Here is a 23,439-nt window from a genome sequence, read left to right on the forward strand (position 1 = left end):
ACTTGATTTACAATGTTGTATTAGTTTCTGGTGTACAGCAAAATGACTCAGTTATATGTGTATATATATGTGTGAATATATATATTTTAAAATATTATTTTCCATTATGATTTATTGCAGGTTATTGAAGGTAGTTCCCTGTGCTATATAGTAGAACCTTGTTTATCTGTTCTCTATATAAGAGCTTGCATCTGCTAATCACAGAATCCCAATCCATCCCTCTCCCATCGCTCTCCTCCTTGGCAACCACATGTCTGTTCTCAGTGTCTCTGTTAGCACCCTCTTTTCCTGACACAGCAACCTTGCAGGCTACAGGATAGAAAAAGGTCATCTGACTCATTTTGGACTTTGAGTGCAGAATAAACCTCAGTGTGTTAAAAAATTTACTTGTTAGGTTTATTTGTTACTGAAGCATAGTCTATCCTGAACTTTCCTCTGATTTATCAAGCCCATTTCATCTGAGGATAAGTTGGAGGTGGGGGGCAGGCAGGATGCAGGACAGGAGGCTTTTGTGAATTCAACATTTTGCATTTGTTTAGAGATCCTCCTCTGTTTATCCGACCCTGTTATTGCAAAGATTTGGACCGATTGAATGACTGAACAACAATTCCTGTTATCCTGCTTAGAAATATGAATGTGTCTGCACAGGACAGAGGGATTTGAGGGGAATTTATACACAAGCCCAAATTTTCTCTTTTGCTCCTAGTTTCCCCTGTGTTCCTTTTTTTTTTTTGCTAAAAAAACAAAAACAAACAAACAAAAAAAAACAAAAAAAAACCTATTTTGATAAAAGACAAACTTTCTGGAGATTTAAATATTTCAGATGGTAAACTTTCAATAATTTTATAGCTTTTTAATCATCATGCTCTTTTAGCTTTAACAATCCCTCATTTAAAATGACTAATTTTCCTTAAGAAAATAGGGGAAATGGTTCATGACATTGATCTTGGCAGTAATTTCATGGACCTGACATCAAAAACATTGGCAACAAAAGCGAAAATAGCCAAGTGGAACTACATCAAACTAAAAAATCTTCTGCAGAGCAAAGAAAACAATCCTATCTCCCATCTCATGGTCTTTTTCCTACTGAAAGTTTTCATCCCCACTATTTCCTTCTGAATTATATAACCTTATGATTAATCATTTTAATGTGCAGATTAATTCTGGGTCTTCATGTCCTGTCCTTAGCTGACATAAATGAAGGAAATGAAAGAATAGAAGATATCAATTAAATCATTTACCTCTCCTCTCCCAAGAGATTTTTAAATTAGATATTGCAAGGCAAAGAAATCAAACTCCCTTGCCATTGACCAAGTCATATTAAAGCCCTAGATTGCCATCTGGTAGATATTGCTTGACTGCTCAAAATTATAGATTTAGGTCTCTACAAAAAAGGAATATACTTCTGCAAGAAGAAGAACAGTTCCTCAGTTAAGTGTTGGTTCAGTTATGAACTGACCAAGTACTCCCACATACCATGTCTGTGTCAGCTAAAGCAAGGACTCTAGTGTCCCTCACAGGGCAAAGGTTCACAGTACAGATACCCACTTCACAATCCCCAGCTGTAAAGCATCAATTCCTGCAATGGTAGTCATTCAAAATGTTGTAATTAAACCATCATTAATTAGGTCCTAAAACATTGTTATTACCACTAATGTGGTGTCATCACCAAAATACTGCCAATGAATCATCAAATGCATGGAAAACAAAATGTGAAGATGATGATGATGACTATAATAATTTGTAATCTAGCCTTGATGCAGGTAACATGCATACTTGGTTTTGAATCCATTGTACTGAGATTAAACATGCATGCTTCATGTTTCCAAGCTATGTTTTAGAAAGATAGCATTTAATGAGTATATAAGGTTACCATATTTTTCAATTAAAAAAAGATACCAACTGAGTTTCCAAGTACAACATCTGAAATAAAAAACTAATTGTCCTCTTTAAAAAATAAAGTTTCAGATTCACTTTAAATAGCCATTGAAATAAATGTCTAGGTCCAAGATGGAGCTACTCCTGCCTGGTATGCCAGCTCAGCAAACTGATACAGGTAACTTTCAAGTCCCGAGAAAAGTTTCATTTGACTAGAAACACAGTGTATCCTGTCAAACAATCCCTACATGCCAAGCCAATTCAGGGTTCTATATGTATTTCCTTTTTCCTTATTCATTTTCTCTTCTTTATTTTTTATTCTTTATCCTATAAAAGCATCCTGCCTTCAAGCCCATTATGAAGTTCTCTGGACCCTGGCAAATGGAGACTGCTTACTTCATGAAGTGTTAAATAAAGTTTGTTTGTATCATCTAAATTGTCTTTAATTATTTTAAGAGAGCTTAATCTCTACTTATTTCCTGCCACATGATAAAGAAAATATGTTTTTAAAGCTACAAGATACAGTTTCTAAGTCAGAATTATTTATATTATAATCAACCTAGATATATAAAATATTATTCATCCTAAACTTCAGTTAACATCTAATAAAAAAGGCAAATTCATTTTTCTGGGATTGAGCTGCAGACGAATAGATAAGAAAGCTGTGGTACATATATACAACAGAATATTACTCAGCCATTAAAAAGAATACATTTGAATCAGTTCTAATTAGGTGGATGAAACTGGAGCCTATTATACAGACTGAAGTAAGCCAGAAAGACAGTATTTAACGCATATATATGGAATTTAGGAAGATGGTAATGATAACCTTATATGCGAGACAGCAAAAGAAACACAGATGTATAGAACAGTCTTTTGGACTCTGTGGGAGAGGGTAAAGGTGTGATGGTTTGGGAGAATAGCATTTAAACCTGTATATTATCATATGTGAAACAAATCGCCAGTCCAGGTTCGATGCATGAGACAGGGTGCTAGGGGCTGGTGCACTGGGATCACCCAGAGGGATGGGATGAGGAGGCAGGTGGGAGGGGGGTTCAGGATGGGGAACACCTGTACACCTGTGGCAGATTCATGTCAATGTATGGCAAAACCACTACAATATTGTAAAGTACTTAGCCTCCAATTAAAATAAATAAATTTATATATCACTGATGAACATAGATGCAAAAATCCTTAACAAAATTCTAGCAATCAGAATCCAACAACACATTAAAAAGATCATACACCATGATCAAGTGGGCTTTATCCCAGGGATGCAAGGATTCTTCAATATCCGCAAATCAATCAATGTAATACACCACATTAACAAATTGAAAAATAAAAACCATATGATTATCTCAATAGATGCAGAGAAAGCCTTTGACAAAATTCAACATCCATTTATGATAAAAACTCCAGAAAGCAGGAATAGAAGGAACATACCTCAACATAATAAAAGCTATATATGACAAACCCACTGCAAACATTATCCTCAATGGTGAAAAATTGAAAGCATTTCCTCTAAAGTCAGGAACAAGACAAGGGTGCCCACTTTCACCATTACTATTCAACATAGTTTTGGAAGTTTTGGCCACAGCAATCAGAGCAGAAAAAGAAATAAAAGGAATCCAAATTGGAAAAGAAGAAGTAAAACTCTCACTATTTGCAGATGACATGATCCTCTACATAGAAAACCCTAAAGACTCCACCAGAAAATTACTAGAAATAATCAATGACTACAGTAAAGTTGCAGGATATAAAATCAACACACAGAAATCCCTGGCATTCCTATACACTAATAATGAGAAAACAGAAAGAGAAATTAAGGAAACAATTCCATTCACCATTGCAACGGAAAGAATAAAATACTTAGGAATATATCTACCTAAAGAAACTAAAGACCTATATATAGAAAACTATAAAACACTGGTGAAAGAAATCAAAGAGGACACTAATAGATGGAGAAATATACCATGTTCATGGATTGGAAGAATCAATATAGTGAAAATGAGTATACTACCCAAAGCAATTTATAGATTCAACGCAATCCCTATCAAGCTACCAACAGTATTCTTCACAGAGCTAGAACAAATAATTTCACAATTTGTATGGAAATACAAAAAACCTCGAATAGCCAAAGCGATCTTGAGAAAGAAGAATGGAACTGGAGGAATCAACCTACCTGACTTCAGGCTCTACTACAAAGCCACAGTTATCAAGACAGTATGGTACTGGCACAAAGACAGAATTATTGATCAATGGAATAAAATAGAAAGCCCAGAGATAAATCCACGCACATATGGACACCTTATCTTCGACAAAGGAGGCAAGAATATACAATGGATTAAAGACAATCTCTTTAACAAGTGGTGCTGGGAAATCTGGTCAACCACTTGTAAAAAGAATGAAACTGGACCACTTTCTAACACCATACACAAAAATAAACTCAAAATGGATTAAAGATCTAAACCTAAGACCAGAAACTATAAAACTCCTAGAGGAGAACATAGGCAAAACACTCTCCGACATACATCACAGCAGGATCCTCTATGACCCACCTCCCAGAATATTGGAAATAAAAGCAAAAATAAACAAATGGGACCTAATTAACCTTAAAAGCTTCTGCACATCAAAGGAAACTATTAGCAAGGTGAAAAGACAGCCTTCAGAATGGGAGAAAATAATAGCAAATGAAGCAACCGACAAACAACTAATCTCAAAAATATACAAGCAACTCCTACAGCTCAACTCCAGAAAAATAAACGAACCAATCAAAAAATGGGCCAAAGAACTAAATAGACATTTCTCAAAAAAAGACATACAGATGGCTAACAAACACATGAAAAGATGCTCAACATCACTCATTATCAGAGAAATGCAAATCAAAACCACTATGAGGTACCATTTCACACCAGTCAGAATGGCTGCGATCCAAAAGTCTACAAATAATAAATGCTGGAGAGGGTGTGGAGAAAAGGGAACTCTCTTACACTGTTGGTGGGAATGCAAACTAGTACAGCCACTATGGAGAACAGTGTGGAGATTCCTTAAAAACTGGAAATAGAACTGCCTTATGATCCAGCAACCCCACTGCTGGGCATACACACTGAGGAAACCAGAAGGAAAGAGACACGTGTACCCCAATGTTCATCGCAGCACTGTTTATAATAGCCAAGACATGGAAGCAACCTAGATGTCCATCAGCAGATGAATGGATAAGAAAGCTGTGGTACATATACACAATGGAGTATTACTCAGCCATTAAAAAGAATACATTTGAATCAGTTCTAATGAGGTGGATGAAACTGGAGCCTATTATACAGAGTGAAGTAAGCCAGAAGGAAAACATAAATACAGTATACTAACGCACATATATGGAATTTAGAAAGATGGTAACAATAACCCGTGTACGAGACAGCAAAAGAGACACTGATGTATAGAACAGTCTTATGGACTCTGTGGGAGAGGGAGAGGGTGGGAAGATTTGGGAGAATGGCAATGAAACATGTAAAATATCATGTAGGAAACGAGTTGCCAGTCCAGGTTCGATGCATGATGCTGGATGCTTGGGGCTGGCGCACTGGGACGGCCCAGAGGGATGGTATGGGGAGGGAGGAGGGAGGAGGGTTCGGGATGGGGAACACATGTATACCTGTGGCGGATTCATTTTGATATTTGGCAAAACTAATACAATTATGTAAAGTTTAAAAATAAAATAAAATTGGAAGAATAAAAAAAAAAAAAGGCAAATTCAGGAATTCTGCACATGATTTCATTTTTATTCTCATTACTCTCTTGCTAATAAATGTGTGTGTGTGTGTGTGTGCACACTCAGTCGTGTCTGACACTTTGTGACTCCATGGACTGTAGCCTGCCAGGCTCCTCTCTCCATGGGATTATTCTGGCAAGACTACTGGAGTGGGTTGTCATTTCCTTCTCTAGGAGATCTTTCTCACCCAGGGAATGAATGCAGGTCTCCTTTGTCTCCTGGATTGGCAGGGACAATTCCTTATCACTGAGCATCTGGGAAGCTCTGTTGCTAATAAATACAGTTATGAATTTTAATTGTTCCCCAAGGTTAGAATCATGGATAATTGAGTAAGCAAAACTGTGTCTGAGTTTAGATCAATATTCTATCGGCCTAGAATTTCATAAGAGGAACTGGACTCAGCTAGCACTTCAGAAACCAGGTCCCCCCAAAACCGAGTTCCCCTGACAAGTATGATTAGACTCTCTATCCAAAACCTAATTGCCTGTCTTGTCCGGCTCCTGTTCCCCTCAGGATTGAGAAGCATCAAAGAAAAAGGGGGTTTGAAATTGAACAGGACTCTGTGAGTTCGTCCCATGTACAAAAGCCCCTGTGTATCCCCCACATTTTCTTGTTTGTAGAAAAAGATTCTACTCTCCTATACCTTCCTTGAGTTTCAAACAGCAGACTCAAATTGTTACTACTTAGAGAAATGATGATATGTGGAAACAAAGGAAAAGCAATTAAGAAAGATAGCTTGAACAATAGTTCAGTGATAGGACAGTCTTCCTCAAGGAATATACACAGTAATCAGATGCATACCTTTGGGTTGTTATGCAGAAACTAAGACCCCTGACCAGGTATAGGATGGTGATTATATACTGACCTCAGTCTGGTTGGAACCTGAAAGTTGATGACTGAGGTTCCTGAAATGCCACCTTGTCACCTAACCACCACCACCCAATCAAAGGAAATTCATGTACCCTGCAACCCTCAGTCCAAATATTGCATTTTAAAATCCTTCCCTGAAAACCATAGGGGAGTTTGGGCCTTTTGAGCATGAGCTACCAGTTCTCCTTGCTTGGTGCACTGCAAACAAACACTGTACTTTCCTTCACTGCAACTCATGTCAATTGATTGGTTATGCTGGGTAGCAGGCAGGTGAACCCAAGTTTAGTTCAGTAACACTTCCACATACTAATTCATATCTACTTAATTTTGTAATTTGGTAGGAGACCAACCTATCCATTCAGGGATAGGCACGCCCATTTGAAAATAGTTGTTAACATGTTCAAAAAAATGTTTGTGTGCTTATCCTTATGTATATCGAATGCACCATTAAATTAAAACACAAAAATGAAAAATCCGAAATCACTCAAATTCCTAGGTAAAGTCATTTAAAATATTAAAACTAAACAACTTAAACTTTTTATCATCCACAAACCATTCTGGCCCACTCTTGCAAAAAAGCTCACAAGGCAATTTGGGTTGGAGGCATTTTTCTTCTTTAACTCTTCCAAGTGCAGCTTTGAATTAGCATGTTCAATAAAGCAAGTAACACTTCCACTTGATTGCTTGAAACCATTCTTGACCCTCATTTCATTCTAGTTGGAGGTAATTACTTGCTGCTAATGCAAAGTGCTAAAGACAGCCTTAAATTCTGTTGAATTATTATGTAGATTGGGAATCAGACCTCTCCAATTTTTCTCTTAAAACAGCACTATAACTCTAATTTCTACTTTGTCAGACTCAAAAGTCAACCTATTTTGAGTGAAAACTTTTTCCTTAAAATAAGATATTGATCTTGGACCTGGTGGGAGAAATGGGTGAAATTCTTTGGAAATGAAGTCAGGAGTGAATGTCAGTAATAGGAGAGGTGAAGTATATACTTTCAGGATCTAATATATCTCAGCTCTTATCCTTTTTTTTTTTCAAACCTTGTATTTTTTCAAAATACAAGACTGTGTAGGCAATCTAAGTAGCAACTCCAGATGTAACCAGAGTCACTGCATGATTTTGTTGTTTTATCTGAGTCTAGATGAAAACTCTGAGTATCAACTCATTTAAATTCAAATCAATCATTGCTGTATACTAAGAAGTCATCTCTGGATTAATAGTATTTACGGTAAAATGGAGCAGGGTTTCTCTTCTCCACATTCCTGGAATCAATAAAAAAACAACAGTAAAAGGCGTTTTTTTCTGTGAATACCTAAATGACTTCATAACCATTACTCCACTCAGGAAAAATGATTCTTATAGCACAGTGAGGGGGAGAGAATGCTTGGCTTCTATTAAGACTAATGGAGATTGGGATGCAAAGTTCACTGTCAGGAAAGAAGCAGTTGCCACGATCCTGGAGAACTGGAGGAAAATTTACTAACTAGTTCTTCCTAAACCAAGAAGCTTGTTGTTTTACTCTCCATCCTTCATGAAAAGTAAAGCACAGGATCATATTTATACCTAACAAGGGTAAATGAAATATCTTCCAAAATTAAAAAAAGATGACAAATGCAATAACACAACCTTAATAAATGGGGTTGTGCATTCTTTACTTTAAAATGTAAGTCTACAAAATGTCGAAAACATCACACTTGAAAACTTGGGACTGGCGGGAGATGATTTATTGACTCCATTCCTCTGGGAAGGGCAGGCCCCAACACATTTCCTATGGCATCCCTACTATTTTCCATTTTCTAAAATTATGCTTCTGGTCTAATCAAAATACTACTTTGACACAGACTTTTTAATCTTCCTTTTTTTCTTCCACAAAATCACCTCAGGTACCACAAATCCACTTTATTGGAAACCATAATCTTGTACTTAAAGAACAACTCAGTGTTAACCCCAGGCCCTCTGGACACCTTTAATCAGGTTTGGGTGAGTCCTGAAATCCTAGAATGCCTGAGTCAGGGCTCGAGTCAGTAAGAAGGGTTTTACAGACCCTCTCTGTGTAGGGCCCACACCCCAGCCACTTTACCCTGTGACTGGCATGGCCCTGGCACTTCTGCTGAGTTAGGAGAGAATCCAGCCAGTCCCGGTTTCCCAGGAGAACCACTCCAAGCTGGGCCCAAGCTGCCCAGCATCCCCAAGGCAGGAGCGGCACCATCTGTATTGAGCTTCCAGGTCTCTCTTTTTTCAAAAGATCATCAGATGTTCATCTAAGTTGGTTTTCCTCAATTTGCTAAGCTTCAAACGCAAGGAAAAAGACAATTTTTCCTCAGGTGAATTCTGGGGAGAAAAAGCTATAACTTCAGATCCAATGCTGATCTGAAAATAAATGCTGAGGAAGACAAACTAGGGGAGAGGAGCAGAGAGCAATTTCCAAGGAAAATCAGCATCATTAGGCTGATGCTAAAATCTCCTGTGAACCTTAAAGCCTGCCCTTAATGAAGGAAGCTGCTTTCTAGGGAATGTGCTAGCTTACATCCACAAATGAATTCATTTGGAAGGATGGTTTTTCAATTTACAGTTCACTCATTCATTCATTTGTTGGTCAGTGAGTACATATTGGATACTCGTATTTGCCAGACTCTGTGTAAGGCCCTGGGGATACACAGCAAGCAAATGGATGAAAATCCCTACCTCCGTGTGGCTCACATTCTCATGGGTGAAGAGGGGTTTCAAAATAAACAATTAGAGGAATAAGTAAAGAAAGATAGAAAGGGGGAAATTTAATTTATTCTTGGTACAATAAATACTTTTTATACTCAGCCTTTTGGGCTTGCAATTAAACAAAAATCCTCTGCTAAACAAACTTTCTATTTTTCATAATGAATATCACATTTCTTAGCTCCAGATTATCTTGACCTATAAACTATTAGCTGTGAAAGTGACCCGATAGCCATCTATTTCTCCCTTTTAAAAAGCGAAAGCAATTGCACGGGAATTGTTGCTAGTGTTCTCAGACAGAACCAGAACACATTTACTTCTAGATTTCTGGCCCCCTATATCAGGGGAAGCTCTTGTACATCCTACCAGGATGAAAACTCTCGCCTTGGGCAGCCTTAGGGTAAGAGAAGCAGCAGCGGGGTCACACAGGACTCCTTGCTTTTGATCCGTCTACACTCACAACTCTTGTTTTCCTCAGCACATGACCACTAAATGAATTACCTGCTGGGCACCCACCATCCTCCTGTTGCACCCTACGTGTGCAAACTCACACCCTACTTTTGTTAAAGAACACAATAGTCAGGTATACTCCAGAGAAAGTCCACACCATCTGAAACGTGTATGACCGGAATCTTGGCAACCATTGTGTCTTTGCATTTTAGAACTGGTTTCCATGAGCTAGATGGAATATCTTGGCACAACAATGAATTAAAAGCATTAATTATATACTAAGGCATCAGGGGAAAGGAAAAAAAACTTACAGTTAAATTCTCATGTTACTTGTGTCTGATTATTCATGGTTGGATTTAGATAGCCTTCTCCCTAACCTACTGGAACAGCGGTCCCAATCTTTTTGGCACCAGGGTCCAGTTTCGTGGAAGACAATTTTTCTGGCTGGGGCAGGAAGGGGGATGGTTTGGGGATGATTTAAGCATATTATGTTTATTGTGCACTTTATTTCTATTCCTATTACATCAGCTCCACCTCAGATCACCAGATATCAGATCCTGGAGATTGGGGACTCCTGTGCTAGAAAGCGTTGTGGTGTTGAGAGAACCAGGGTTTAGAAGTACTTCAGGACTGCCTGCTGTAGGCACTGTTATTGTGTTGATGATAATGCGAACCTCTCAGCATGGGAAACTACATGACACAAAGATAAAATCAGATTTATTTTAGAAGGAGCTGTCAAGTGACTTTACTGAATGCTGCCTGTTACATGTTCAGTGCAAACCACTGAGAACAACACTATATATTTAAGAAGGAACAGAGGTAGTAAGTTTCTAAGTGGCTTGTGTGCTACAAGAAATTACACAATATCTTACGCATCACCCAAGCTCACAGAGTTGATAATCCTGACATTTGGTCAGCCACAGCTTCTGTATTTTGCCTCCAACCGCTACTTAACTAAAGTTGTGCCCAGTAATGACAATTTTTAGTTAATACTCACAATAAAAATGCTAATTTTTTGAGGCTCCAAAAAAAGTGTTCAATGAATCTCTACAAGCATAACTAAGCTCTAGCCATCCAGTGGAACCAGCTATGATTGTCAGACCTACGATTTTTGTGTTTGTGTTTTATTTTTGTTATGAACCCCAAAAGGCAGGTGGCAGAAAGGTGAGGAGCCAGAGAAGGCAAAATGGGTACACTCCAAAGCTCGTAACTAAGCTTGGCACGAAAGCAAAAGGTGTTTGCAGCTGCCACTGTGGTATGGACCTTATCATCATTTTTGTTGAACTTGATTTAGACGAGGGAGTTAGAAGAGAGGCACTGTGGGTACAGCAGACCCTTTCCAGCTGTGGCAAAAGACCAGATTTTAATTCCCAGTTTACTGCTCACTATGTAACTTGCCCAAGTTATTCTATTTCTAAGGATCTCAAGTTTCATCACCCTGAAGGAGCCAGATGCCATCGCTTCTAAGGTCCCCTCCATTTAATACACATTTAAAATAGTCTGTCATAAAAAGCACAGTAACATGAGTTTGTGTGAGCTAACATTTATTAATGTTTTTGTATGTACAAGCACCACATTGTGCTCCATTATATCAGTCTTATTTATTTATGAAGGCTTGGAGATTCTCCCCTAAGATGGTGGAGGAATAGGACCGGAGACCACTTTCTCCTCAACAAATTCATCGAAAGATCATTTGAATGCTGAGCAAATACCACAAAACAACTTCTGAACGCTGGCGGAGGACACCAGGCACCAGAAAGGCAGCGCATTGTCTGGAGAGGAGGTAGGACAAAATATAAAAAATAAAAAGAGAGACAAAAGAGTTAGGGACAGAGACCCATCCTGGGGAGGGAGTCGTAAAAGAGGAGAAGGTTCTAAACACCAGGAAACCCTCTGACCAGCGGGTCTGTGGGGAGTTTTGGAATCTCAGAGGGCAACATAACCTGGAGGAAAAATAAATAAATAAAACCCACAGATTATGCGCCTAACTGCAACTCCCAGTGGAGAAGCAGCCCAGACGCTAGCATCCACCACTAGCAAGTGGGGCTGAACAGGGAGGCCCGGGCTGCATTGCTTAGGGTAAGGACCAGGCCTGAATTCCCCGAGGACAATCTGAGGGAGCTAATGTGAGATAGCACCCCAAATTGTGGGATAGCCAGAGAGAGAGGAAAAAAAAAAGAGAGAGACAGGAAAGAGAGAGAGAGAGAACTTTCCCACAAAAAAGCTCTAACCTAAGGCACTGCCAGGCCTCTCACAGAACAAAGGACTTAGCGAATACCAGAGGAGAGCTAGCTGAGAGTGGGCCAGCCCATCCCTCACCAGAGGCAGCGAGGCAGGTGGGCGACAGCCAGAGCTAGAAGGCAAGGAGCAAACTCGGCCCCAGAGAAGTCTGCTGCTGCTGGTGCTAATTCGCTTCAGTCGTGTCCAACTCTGTGCAACCCCATAGACGGCAGCCCACCAGACTCCCCCGTCCCTGGGATTCTCCAGGCAAAAACACTGGAGTGGGTTGCCATTTCCTCCTCCAATGCATGAAAGTGAAAAGTGAAAGTGAAGTCGCTCAGTCGAGTCCGACTCCTTGCGACCCCATGGACTGCAGCCCACCAGGCTCCTCCGTCCATGGGATTTTCCAGGCAAGAGTACTGGAGTGGGGTGCCATTAGACAGCAGCCTCTACCAAACTGCGAGCAGGCTCCCAGTTGCTAACCAAGTCTTCCTGGGATCCTGGACAGTTGACATCTGCCAGGAGGGTCACAGCCAGAGATCAGCTCCCCAGAGGACGCACACGGCACACTTGAGACGGTGCTCCCACTGCACACCCAGAAAACCAAGTGGCTGGGATTGGGGAGGTGATAAGATGCACCGCCAAACTGGGGGAGTGCCTTCGCCAAGCACCTGGTCACCTGAACTGCTTGGACCTGGGAAGGGCACAAAATGCAGGCCCAACTGAGTCTGCACCTTTGTGGAGTACCCAATTTCCTGAACCTGAGCAGCGTAGATCTGGGAAGTGCACGTAATCCAGGGCCTGCCTTAGACAGTTCCCCTGCAGAGCAACCTGGAGCCTGAGCAGTGTAGACGGGGAAAGCACACACGCCGTGAGTGGGGCAAACCCATTGTGGCCCAGACACTACAAGCACTCCCCACACACGCCAGTGATATTTGTTTGCAGTGTTCCTCCCTTCCCGCAGCACAATTGAACAAGTGAGCCTGAATAAGTGACCACCTTCACCCCCGTATGTCAGGGCGGAAGTTAGATACTGAAGAGACTTGCAAACAGAGGAAGCCAAAATAAACAGAGGGAACCGCTTTGGAAGTGACAGGTACAACAGATTAAAACCCTGTAGTTAGCAGTGGCTACATTGGAAAGGACCTATAGACCTTGAGAAGAAGTGTAAGCTGGAACAAGGAACTATCTGAAACTGAACTGACCACATATGTTCTCAACAGCTCCAGAGAAATTCTTAGATATGTTTTACTATTATCATTTTTAAGTTTTTTAAATTAAAAAAAAATTTAAGTTCTTTATTACTCCTTTAATTTTCATTTTTAAAACCTACTATTACCCTTCAAAAAAAAAAACACCCTATTTTAAAAGCAAATTTCATATATTTTTAAAATAACTTTTGTGATTTTGTTTTGTTTTTTTTTAAGATTGTATTTTTGAGAGTCTAACCTCTACTCGATTTTTAATCTTTACTTTTTGGTATTTGTTATCAATTCTGTACCATTAAGAATCCAATCTTCAGTATCCATTTCTACTTAGAAGTGTGATTACTGGCTTGATTGCTCTCTCCCCTTTTGACTCTCCTTTTTCTCCCCCAGGTCATCTCTATCTCCTTCCTCCCCTTCTCTTCTCTACTTAACTCTGTGAATCTCTTCGTGTGTTCCGGGCTGTGGAGAACACTTAGGGAACTGATTACTGGCTAGATCTGTCTCTTTCCTTTTGACTCCCCCTCTTCTCCTCCTGGTCACCTCTATCTCCTTCCTTCCTCTTCTCTTCTCTATGGAACTCTGTGAACTTCTCTAAGTGTTCCAGACTGTGGAGAGCAAATAGGGAACTGATTACTGGCTAGATTGCTCTCTCCTCTTTTGATTCTCCCTCTTCTCCTTCTGGTCACCTCTATCTTCCTCCTCCCTCTTCTTTTCTCTATGTAACTCTGTGAACTGCTCTGGGTGTCCCCCACTGTGGAGAATCTTTTCACCATTAACCTAGATGTTTTATCATCGGTGCTGTATGGATAGAGAATTCTTGAGGCTACTGTAAGAATAAGACTGAAAGCCAAAGGCAGGAGGCTTAAATCCAAAACTTGAGAACACGAGAAAACTCCTGACTCCAGGGAACATTAATTGACAAGAATTCATCCAAAACCCTCCATACCTATACTGAAACCAAGCTCCACCAAGAGCCAAAAAGTTTCAGAGCAAGACATATCAAGCTAATTCTCCAACAACACAGGAACATAACCCCGAGCACAAATATACAGGTGGCCAAAAGTCACACCAAACCCATAGACACCTCAAAACTCACCACTGGACACTTCATTGCACTCCAGAGAGAAGAGATCCAGCTCCATCCATCAGAACACCAACGCAAACTTCCCTAACCAGGAACCTTGACAAGCCACTCATCCAACCCCACCCACAGGGAGGAACCTCCACAATAAAGAGGAACCACAAACTTCTAGCATACAGAAAGGCCACCCCAAACACAGCAACCTAAACAAGATGAAAAGGCAGAGAAATATTCAGCAGGTAAAGGAACATGATAAAAGCACACCAAACCAAACAAAAGAGGAGGAGATAGGGAGTCTACCTATTCATGAAGACTTCAGGGCCTAATAATCATAACAATACTGACAACAACTAGCATTTATTGAACACTTACTTCATGTCAGGTTTTATACTAATGGGTTGACTTTACCTGAACTCAGAAACCCCTCCTCTCTAATATGTGGTCACCATGGCCACATCTTCTGTATCTTGTCTCCAACTGCTATTTAAATTAGAGCTGTGCTTAGTAATAGCAATTGTAACCTAATACTCATAGTTAAATTGCTAATTCTATTACATGCCTCAAATATAAGTTTTAGTGAACTATACATGCGTAACTAACCTACAACTCAGTGAAGCTGACTGTGGGTGCCAGTCTTATGATTTCTTAGTTGTACATGCATTTGCATGTACATAATTAAATAATCACAGTGACACTATGAAAGTGGTACTCAGATTATTCTCATTTTCAGATAAGGAAATGGAGAGGTTAATTAACTTAAGTGAAGTAGGTGGCAGGTAGATGGCAGTCAAATCCCAGAGTCTTCCATTCCCTGGAATATAAATTCCATGATGGTAGCAACCATGTCTGTCTCATTTGCCTCTGCTTCTCCAGTGCCTACAGCAGGGTCTGACATACAGCAGGTGATCAATAAATATATGTGGAATGAGTGAAGAGTTAACTCTTATCCCTTACTCTCAACCACACTGCCAGATACATCACATAGTCAACCCTCCCAGTGATCCTGTAAGAGACAGCAAGGAAGGCCCTAATGGTGAGCACAGGTAGATTAGCACCATTTATTTCATCTCTGCTCCTGGAAAACCAAGTGAAACTGTGCATATTTTGTTGGCCTTAAGCCCCTTCCTTCTGTGGAGTGTTTGTGTCAGGGAGCCCAAGTGGATAAGCTTCCCTCGGCCTTTGCTCTGGAAATGGCATTCCCATTGACAGCGGGTCCTGATTTTGCAAGGAAAAGCCAGCTGGTTGATTAGTTGTATGAGTGACCATCTCCTGTAGGAGTTCTGATTAGTTTTCATCATGCCTTTGCCTTTGGACCATGAATAAGATTGTCTCGCTTTTCTATCATCAGAACTGGTTACCTGTTAATATACTTCCAGCCCTAACGGAAGAGAAATGAGAAGGGAGATGGCTTGAGTGTCCCAGCGGCACTCAACCTGCTATCACTAGTGCCGAGCAGGGCCACTCATCCCTTAAGAGTTGACAGAGCATCTCTGAGATAAAGTGGACACTGCAGCTGAAGCCACGAGTGCTCAGAGTGCAGCCACGTCCATCTAGAACACAAGAAAGCAAAGGCAGCCTCCTGGAGGAAGGATTTGCTCCCAGTTGAAAACATCCGGCTCTGTGGAATCCAAGAGGATTGATTGTTTAGTAAATATTTCATCAGGAACATCAGCTGTGGAATTTGGATGCTTAAGTGTTGCAGATAATTAAATGTAAATAATTAAAAATTAATAATGTTTGAAATGTTAAGCATAATGAGGCAGCTGATATCATATAAGAAGGGGTCCACTTATCCTGAAGATTCGCTGGCCGCCTTCAGAGCTGGGTCACAGCAAAGATGGCTTGCGTCAATTCCTGATAGTTCCAGGGATGCAGCACTTCACTCCAACTTGGCAAAAGGCACTCACTACCAACAGATGTCTTCTGGTCCACGCCACTGTAGTACGCAGATCTTTCCAAAGGCTCTATCCAGAGCTGTTACTGGGGTGTGTGTGAGCGGGGGCAGGGGAGAGCCTGTAAACTTACTGCCAGAAATCACACTTGCAGTCAGAAGGTGCTAGAACTGAAACAAAGATGAATCCACATTTGTTTAGTGAATTATGTAATGGAAATAAGCTCCCTGGAGAGTTGTTCCATTTAGTCTTTTCTCTTGCTCTCGCTCTCTCATCTTCAATCATTTCCCTATTCCTCCCCAGTAGCTACTTCTCTTCATTCTAAAAATAATATGCTCAAGTGTTCCTCCTCGTACAAAGAGAATTCTCTCAACGTGTCTCCCTGTAAAAGCCTTTCCTCTCTCCTTTCTTTCCTCATCAAATTTCTTGAAAGAGTGTAGCACATTCCCTCCTCCCTCTCTGCAGCCCTGCTTCCCTGGTGTGGCAGCCTGACCCTGCCATCACCACACCACACACAAACTGCTCCCAGAAGTTACTGCTGCTGTACTGCCCCATAAATCTAATGCTCTCTCTTTTTAAAAATCTTTTTTTTAAAAATTTATTCATTTCTTTATTTTCCTGACTGCACTGGGTCTTTGTTGCTGCATGTGGGTTTTCTCTAGTCGTGGGGCATGGGGGTCTACTTGCATTACACAGGCTTCTTATTGAGGTGGCTTCTCTTGTTGCAGAGAAGGGCTCTAGGGAGTGTGGGCTCAGTAGCTTTGGCACATGGGTTTAGTTGCTCTGCAGCATGTAGAATCTTCCTAGACCAGGGATCAAACACATGTCCCCTGCATTGGCAGGTGGATTTTTAATCACTGGGCCATCAGAGAAGTCTCAATGCTCTATTAAGACTTCTCTATAGCATCTTATACTTGCAACTCTATTTTTCTGAAATCATTTTCTCCTCTGGTTTAAGCTCTAACATTTTCTCCTGATGCTCCATCTACTTCTCTGGTGACCATTGTTTAGTTCCTGGCCTGCCCTCAAAGGTGAGCTTTTCCCCTACATTCTTTTCTTCTCTATACAAGGGCCTGCAAATGCAAGTCCAACAGAGAGAAAGCCGGAAACAAACTCGTGAAACAGATGGGATAGGAGAGGTATAAGACAACAGGGAGTGGTGTGGTCTGTGGTAAATGGATATTGTATACCCTCATGCTAAAGGCATTCAAATCGGAATAGAGTCATTTTGATCTCTTCAGCGGCCTTACCAAGAGCAAGGAATTATAAGCATAAGTATTAATGGTCAGGTAGGACAGAGGAGAAAAAGGCATGTTTCTTTTATGTTCTTCTCTGGTAAAGATGGGACTGATATCAGTATCAGGGATGGTTGCTGTTGGTTTTCTGTTGGTTTTTCTTATCATGGTACACAAAGAAGTAACAGCAAGTGAGCACAAAGTACCTTGGCCAGCTGAATGCATTCATTTCTTGTTTTTCCTTGAGGTTTGCATGTACTCTGTTTAGGAAATGCTTGTTGGGTGTTTGCCTTACTTAGTGAATTTGCTGTTTCTTCTTCAACTCAGCAGACCCAACTCTTCCTCACACCACCTTCTATCAAGCTACCAACCATTCTCTTTAAAAAAAAAAAGTATTGGGGGTTTAAAAGAATTGATGCTTTTGAACTGTGGTGTTGGAGAAGACTCTTGAGAGTCCCTTGGAGACTCTCCAACCAGTAGTCCAATAAAGGAGATCCACCTGGTCCATCCTAAAGGAGATCAGTCCTGGGTGTTCATTGGAAGGACTGATGCTAAAGCAGAAACTCCAATACTTTGGCCACCTGATGCAAAGAGCTGACTCATTTGAAAAGACCCTGATGCTGGGAGGGATTGGGGGCAGGAGGAGAAGGGGACGACAGAGGATGAGATGGTTGGATGGCATCACTGACACAATGGATGTGGGTTTGGGTGGACTCTGGGAGTTGGTGATGGACAGGGAGGCCTGGTGTGCTGTGGTTCATGGGGTCGCAAAGAATTGGACACGACTGAGCAACTGAACTGAACTGAACATAGTTTTAGACTATGAATGAAGGAAAATATTTGCAAATTATTCAGCAGATAAGAGGTTAATATCCAAAATATATAAGGCACTCATATAACTCAATAGCAAAAAAACCCCGAAACAATCCAGTTAAGAAATGGGCAGAGAAAATGAATAGGCGTTTTTTAGTTTTTGTTTTTCCAGAGAAGATCTACAAATGCTAACAGTCACATGCAAAAGTGCTCAACATCATTAATCAGGGAAATGCAAATCAAAATCACAAATTATCACCTCACACCTGTCAGAATGACTGTCATCCAAAGGACAAGAAATAACAAGTGTTGGTGAGAATGTGGAGAAAACAAAACACTTGTGCTGTTGGTGGGAATGTAAGCTGGTGCAACCACATGGGAAACAGTGTCAAAGTCCCTTAAATATTGTTTTGGTATTTATTTGGTAAACAAAATTACCAGATTGTCCAGCAATCCTACTTCTGGGCATATAGCCAGAGGAAATAAAAATAGGATATCAAAGAGATAACCACATTTTCATGTTCACTGTAGCATCATTCACAATAGCCAAGGTATGGAAACAACCTAAATGTCCATCAACAGATGAATGGATAAAGATTATATGGAATATATACACAGTGGAATATTATTCAACCACGAGAAAGGAAATCCTGCCATTTGCAACAGCATGGATAGAACTTGAGGGTATTATGCTACGAGAAATAAGACAGAGAAAATGAAATACTGCATAGTGTCACTTATAAGTGAAATCTTAAAAAAGATAAAGCCAAGCTCTTATAAACAGAGAGTAGAAAAGTGGTTGCCATGGGCTGGGCGGTGGTGGTCGGGGAAACAAGAAATAGCTTGTAAAAGGGTATACACTTTTAGCTGTATGATCTAGAAGATTTGAGACGCTAATGTAAAACATAGTGACTGGGGACTTCCCTGGTAGTCCAGTAGTTAAGACTCCATACTTCCAATGCATGGGATGTGCATTGGAATTCCCTGATTGGGGAACTGAGGTCCCACATGCTGTGCTAAGATCCCCATGTACCAGGAGACAAAAACAAACAAAAACCAAAACAAATGAAAAAAGAAGTGGTTACATTTAAGACTTCCCTGGTGGCATAGTGGATAGGAATCTGCCCGCCAATACAGGGGACGTAGGTTTGATCCCTGGTCCAGGTAAACTCCACATGCCACAGAGCAACTAAGCCCGTGCACCACAACATCTGAGCCCACGTGCCGTAACTGCTGAAGCCCACACACCACCACAACGGAGTCCACGAGCTGCAACTAATGAAACCCTTGTTCCTAGAACCTGTGCTCCACAAGAGGAGCCACCGCAATGAGAAGCCTGTACACCACAAGGATGAGTAGTCCCTGCTCACTGCAATTAGAGAAAGCCCGTGCACAGCAATGAAGACCCACTGCAGCCCAAAATAAAACAAATAATAAAACATATTGACTGTAGCTAATAACACTGTATTGTATAACTGAAATTTGCTAAGACAGTAAAACTTACATATTCTCACAAAAAAAAAAAAATATGGGAAATGTAGTATGGTTTTTAACTGTGCTGATAATTTAATAAGATTATTATTATTTTTATTAACGTCCTGGTTACAAACTTATGGGTTTTGAGTGATTTGCCTCTTTCCTACTCCCCCCCCCACCCCACCCCCACCAAATTCCTATTATTTCAGTGTATGAATTTGCAAAACTTTGGTCTTTCAGAAAATCTTTTATTGTCAAATCATCAAAAGCAACAATCAAACAGAAATGACAAACAAAACCAAAAATCACCTGTAGGCTAGTGTAGGACCTCTGCTCTACAACCCCTCCTGAAGTGAAAGTGAAAGTGAAGTTGCTCAGTCGTGTTCGACTCCTTGCAACCCCATGGACGGTAGCCTACCAGGCTCTGCGGTCCATGGGATTTTCCAGGCAAGAATACTGGAGTGGGATGGCATTTTCTTCTCTAGGGGATCTTCCCAACCCAGGGATCGAACCCAGGTCTCCTGCATTGCAGACAGACACTTTACCATCTGAGCCACTAGGGATTAATCTCTGTTTTTGCTTCTATTAACTCCTGGTATGTTGCTGATCCCCAGACCTATATCTTCCAGTGCAGGCCATCTCTAGAGATGGAGATGATATTTGATGGTCTACAAAACGTCTCAACGTGGCATCTTCAAGGAATGTGTCCTGCATGAGCCTCTTACTGCTTTCCTTGACAACTCCCCCAGCCCCGCCAACAGTCAAACAGGCACACACACAGGCTCAACTTCCTGTTGTAAGTTGGATTGTGACTTCAGACTCAGTTTTGAGTCTCTAGTCTTACCCATATTTCAGTCAGTGGGCCACAAAGTCCTATCAATTCTTACTTTGGTTTTTTTGTGTTTTTTCTTTTCTTTACAATTGAAGTATAGCTGATTTTCAATGTTGTGTTAGTTTCAGGTGTACAGCAAAGTGATTTAGTTATACATACACATACATCTTTTTTTTTTTAAAGATTTTTTTTAGCACAGGGAACTATACTCAATATTTTGTAATAAATAAGGGGAAAAATCAATTCTCACTTTGAAAGAGATTTTACATTCCACGCTTTTGCACTCAATTCTGCTCTCACTTCCCTCATTGAAGATTTCATCTTTTTCCTGAAGAAATCCACTGTTTCTCTGACTCCATCCCTTCTTTGCACCAATGTATATTACACACTGAGGTTTGAGACAGACTGAGAGATGGGAGATGAAATAAGTTCAGCTTTCAGAATCAGCCTTAACTCCTCATGGGCCTTTCTGAAGGGAGTGAGTTATGGGGATAAGTGTTATTTTTCAGCTAAATTGGAGAAGAAAAAAGCCTTACAATATCCTGAGAATCAACTAGATTTGATGGCTGTCAACAGTGAATGAGCCTGATTTTCTGAGCATATGGCACTTAGATGGTGGTTGGGAGACATTTACTGAATGAAGGTTGGAATACATGATACTGGTGCCTTAGGAACCTGGAAACTGCCTGCCCACTTTCCCTGCATCAGTTTGATTTTGGATTCTATCCTAAAATCCTTCTATCAGTAAAGAGAAAGGAGAACCTGTCTCGAATTAAGTCAGAGGATGTTTATTCTCCTTCCTGGGAGAATAAACACTGGACTGAATTTGGAGGATCTCCTGTATGTTGGAGGTGCCAGAGAACTGATGATGGAGTATGGGAATGACTTTGTCAACAAGGGGATACTTTCTTTTCTAGTCATACCTTTTGCTTCTACCCAAAGGAAGCTCTCTGAGCCTGAAAGTGTTCAAGCATTAATTAATTATGCTTAATAAATAAGTTCTAAATTTTGTCTACCTTTATGATTTTCAAATTTCCATTTGAAATGGTTATCTGAAGTAAATTTCTCTACTTCAGAATTTACTCGCTAACTTCCAAGTGAAAGTGAAGTTGCTCAGTCGTGTCTGACTCTTTGAGATCCCATAGACTGTAGCCCACCAGCTTCCTCCGTCCATGGGATTTTGCAGGCAAGAGTACTAGAGTGGGGTGCCATTGCCTTCTCCAGGAGATCTTCCTAACCCAGGGATTGAACCTGGGTCTCCTGCATTTTAGGCAGACGCTGTACTGTCTGAGCCACCAGGGAACTTCCAATTACCTGACTGTTAATGAATAGGCTTCCCACCTAGCATGTAAATATTTTCATTACAGGGCCCTACTTACAGGTCCACTTTCAGCCCTCAACTCATTTACATAAGGGACTGGCTGGAACCCACTGAGCCCTCTGCTGTTTTTGGAACATAGCCTATGTGTACCCTCTTTCTGCTTTTGCTTAGTTTTCCCCCTCTATCTGAAATGTCTTCACTTGGCTCCTCCCATCATCCTTTGAGGTTCAGATTAATTATTTCTTCCTGCAGACCTTCCCAGTCTCTGAGCCCCCCACCCCCTTTAAAACTGGATATGAGGCCTTTTTCTTCTAAATCCTAAATTACATAGGAATTCAATCAATAATTATACCAATAAGATATACTACATGGCCCTTCCAATACTTACTGTATCATTTCAGACTACAGTTCATTTTTTAAAATTTATTATCTGTGTTAATTACTTGATACTGACCATGATGTCATAATCAATTCTGCATCGCACTGGACAACAAAATGCCATATTCAATTCTTAGACATGATTCCCTGTCTCCTTTGCAGTTCCTCTTCTATAGAACTATTATTTATTGAATCATCTCAGGGTTCTATTCTGAATTCTTCTAATATCGTATGTTTATATCACCTATTTCTATGGACTTAGATAATATTTACCTATTTACAACTTCCAAATATGCATCTTCAGTTTCAGTTTTCATCTGAACTTCAAACTCATATAGCTAAGAGCCAGCTCAGACATCTAAGACTCAGCATGTACAACTGCATTCTTGAAAATCTCTAAATCTAGGAAGGGGAAGAAAAAGAGGAATCATTTTTTAAAAAAGAAAATAACCCCTATTTAAAAAGAAGACTTTTCCAATGGTCCTAGAATCCCCCACTTCTAAAAGGGCCTTGGAATCATCCAGTCCATGTCCTCATTTGCAGATGAAAACTCACATCTCCTGGTACAAAGTCCAATGTTCTTTCCACTACAACACCATGTAACCTCTTCTATGGGCCTTAGAAAGATCTTTAGTAGCCAAGATTCATTATCAGTAGCTCAACAATTAATGTAATTTCAAAGATAAAACATAAACCTGAAAATAAATCTCCCAGATTTACTCCACTGGGGCAATCTTGCAAATACCATTTAATTACCTTATCATGATACTCTCTAAGTGTTGACCTCACAGTGGGAACTAGTGCAAAGAAAGGCTTCCTTCTCCCTCAGACTCCAACAGCACATGTGCACAATGTCTCAAATGAAAAACATCCTGCAGTCAAACTTTGCTAGCAACCTTTCCTCCAAGGGGAGACGCTCATTCCTAAGAAGAAACAGGCCAACATTTTTGGTGTGTGTTTTCATTACTCTATTTTAGAGTGTGAACAACCAACTAAACTGCAAGTTTGGTTCTTACTTCGATTGAAGGTAGATCTATTGCTTCAAATAAAATACAATAAATTAGATATTTGCTTTAAAGATTTGGGTATCAACAAATAAAGCAATAGACTGGGACAGTATTTACAGTATATATGACAAAGGTGTAAAAACTTAATTACATAATGAGCTTCAAGTTAATATAAAAATGGTTAGATCCTGCAAGTGTCAATGAACAAGTTACAAAAGAAAATCGTGTAAGAACAAACATATATGCAAAACTTTTAACCCAACTGGAGGCTTTTTTTGACTTTATTTTTTA

General features: G+C 40.3%; 1 protein-coding gene and 1 pseudogene across 1 annotated transcript in view; one reads left to right on the top strand and one right to left on the bottom strand.

Moving 5' to 3' along the window:
* ST6GALNAC5 (ST6 N-acetylgalactosaminide alpha-2,6-sialyltransferase 5) overlaps positions 1 to 23,439 on the bottom strand; it is a 216,536-nt gene that overhangs the window by 125,731 nt on the left and 67,366 nt on the right. The gene's annotated exons all lie outside the window — the stretch shown is intronic.
* LOC102280972 (transcription initiation factor TFIID subunit 9-like) lies at positions 928 to 1,747 on the top strand (annotated as a pseudogene).

The sequence above is a fragment of the Bos mutus genome, chromosome 3 (assembly GCF_027580195.1).
Source record: "Bos mutus isolate GX-2022 chromosome 3, NWIPB_WYAK_1.1, whole genome shotgun sequence".
NCBI classification, from domain to species: domain Eukaryota; kingdom Metazoa; phylum Chordata; class Mammalia; order Artiodactyla; family Bovidae; genus Bos; species Bos mutus.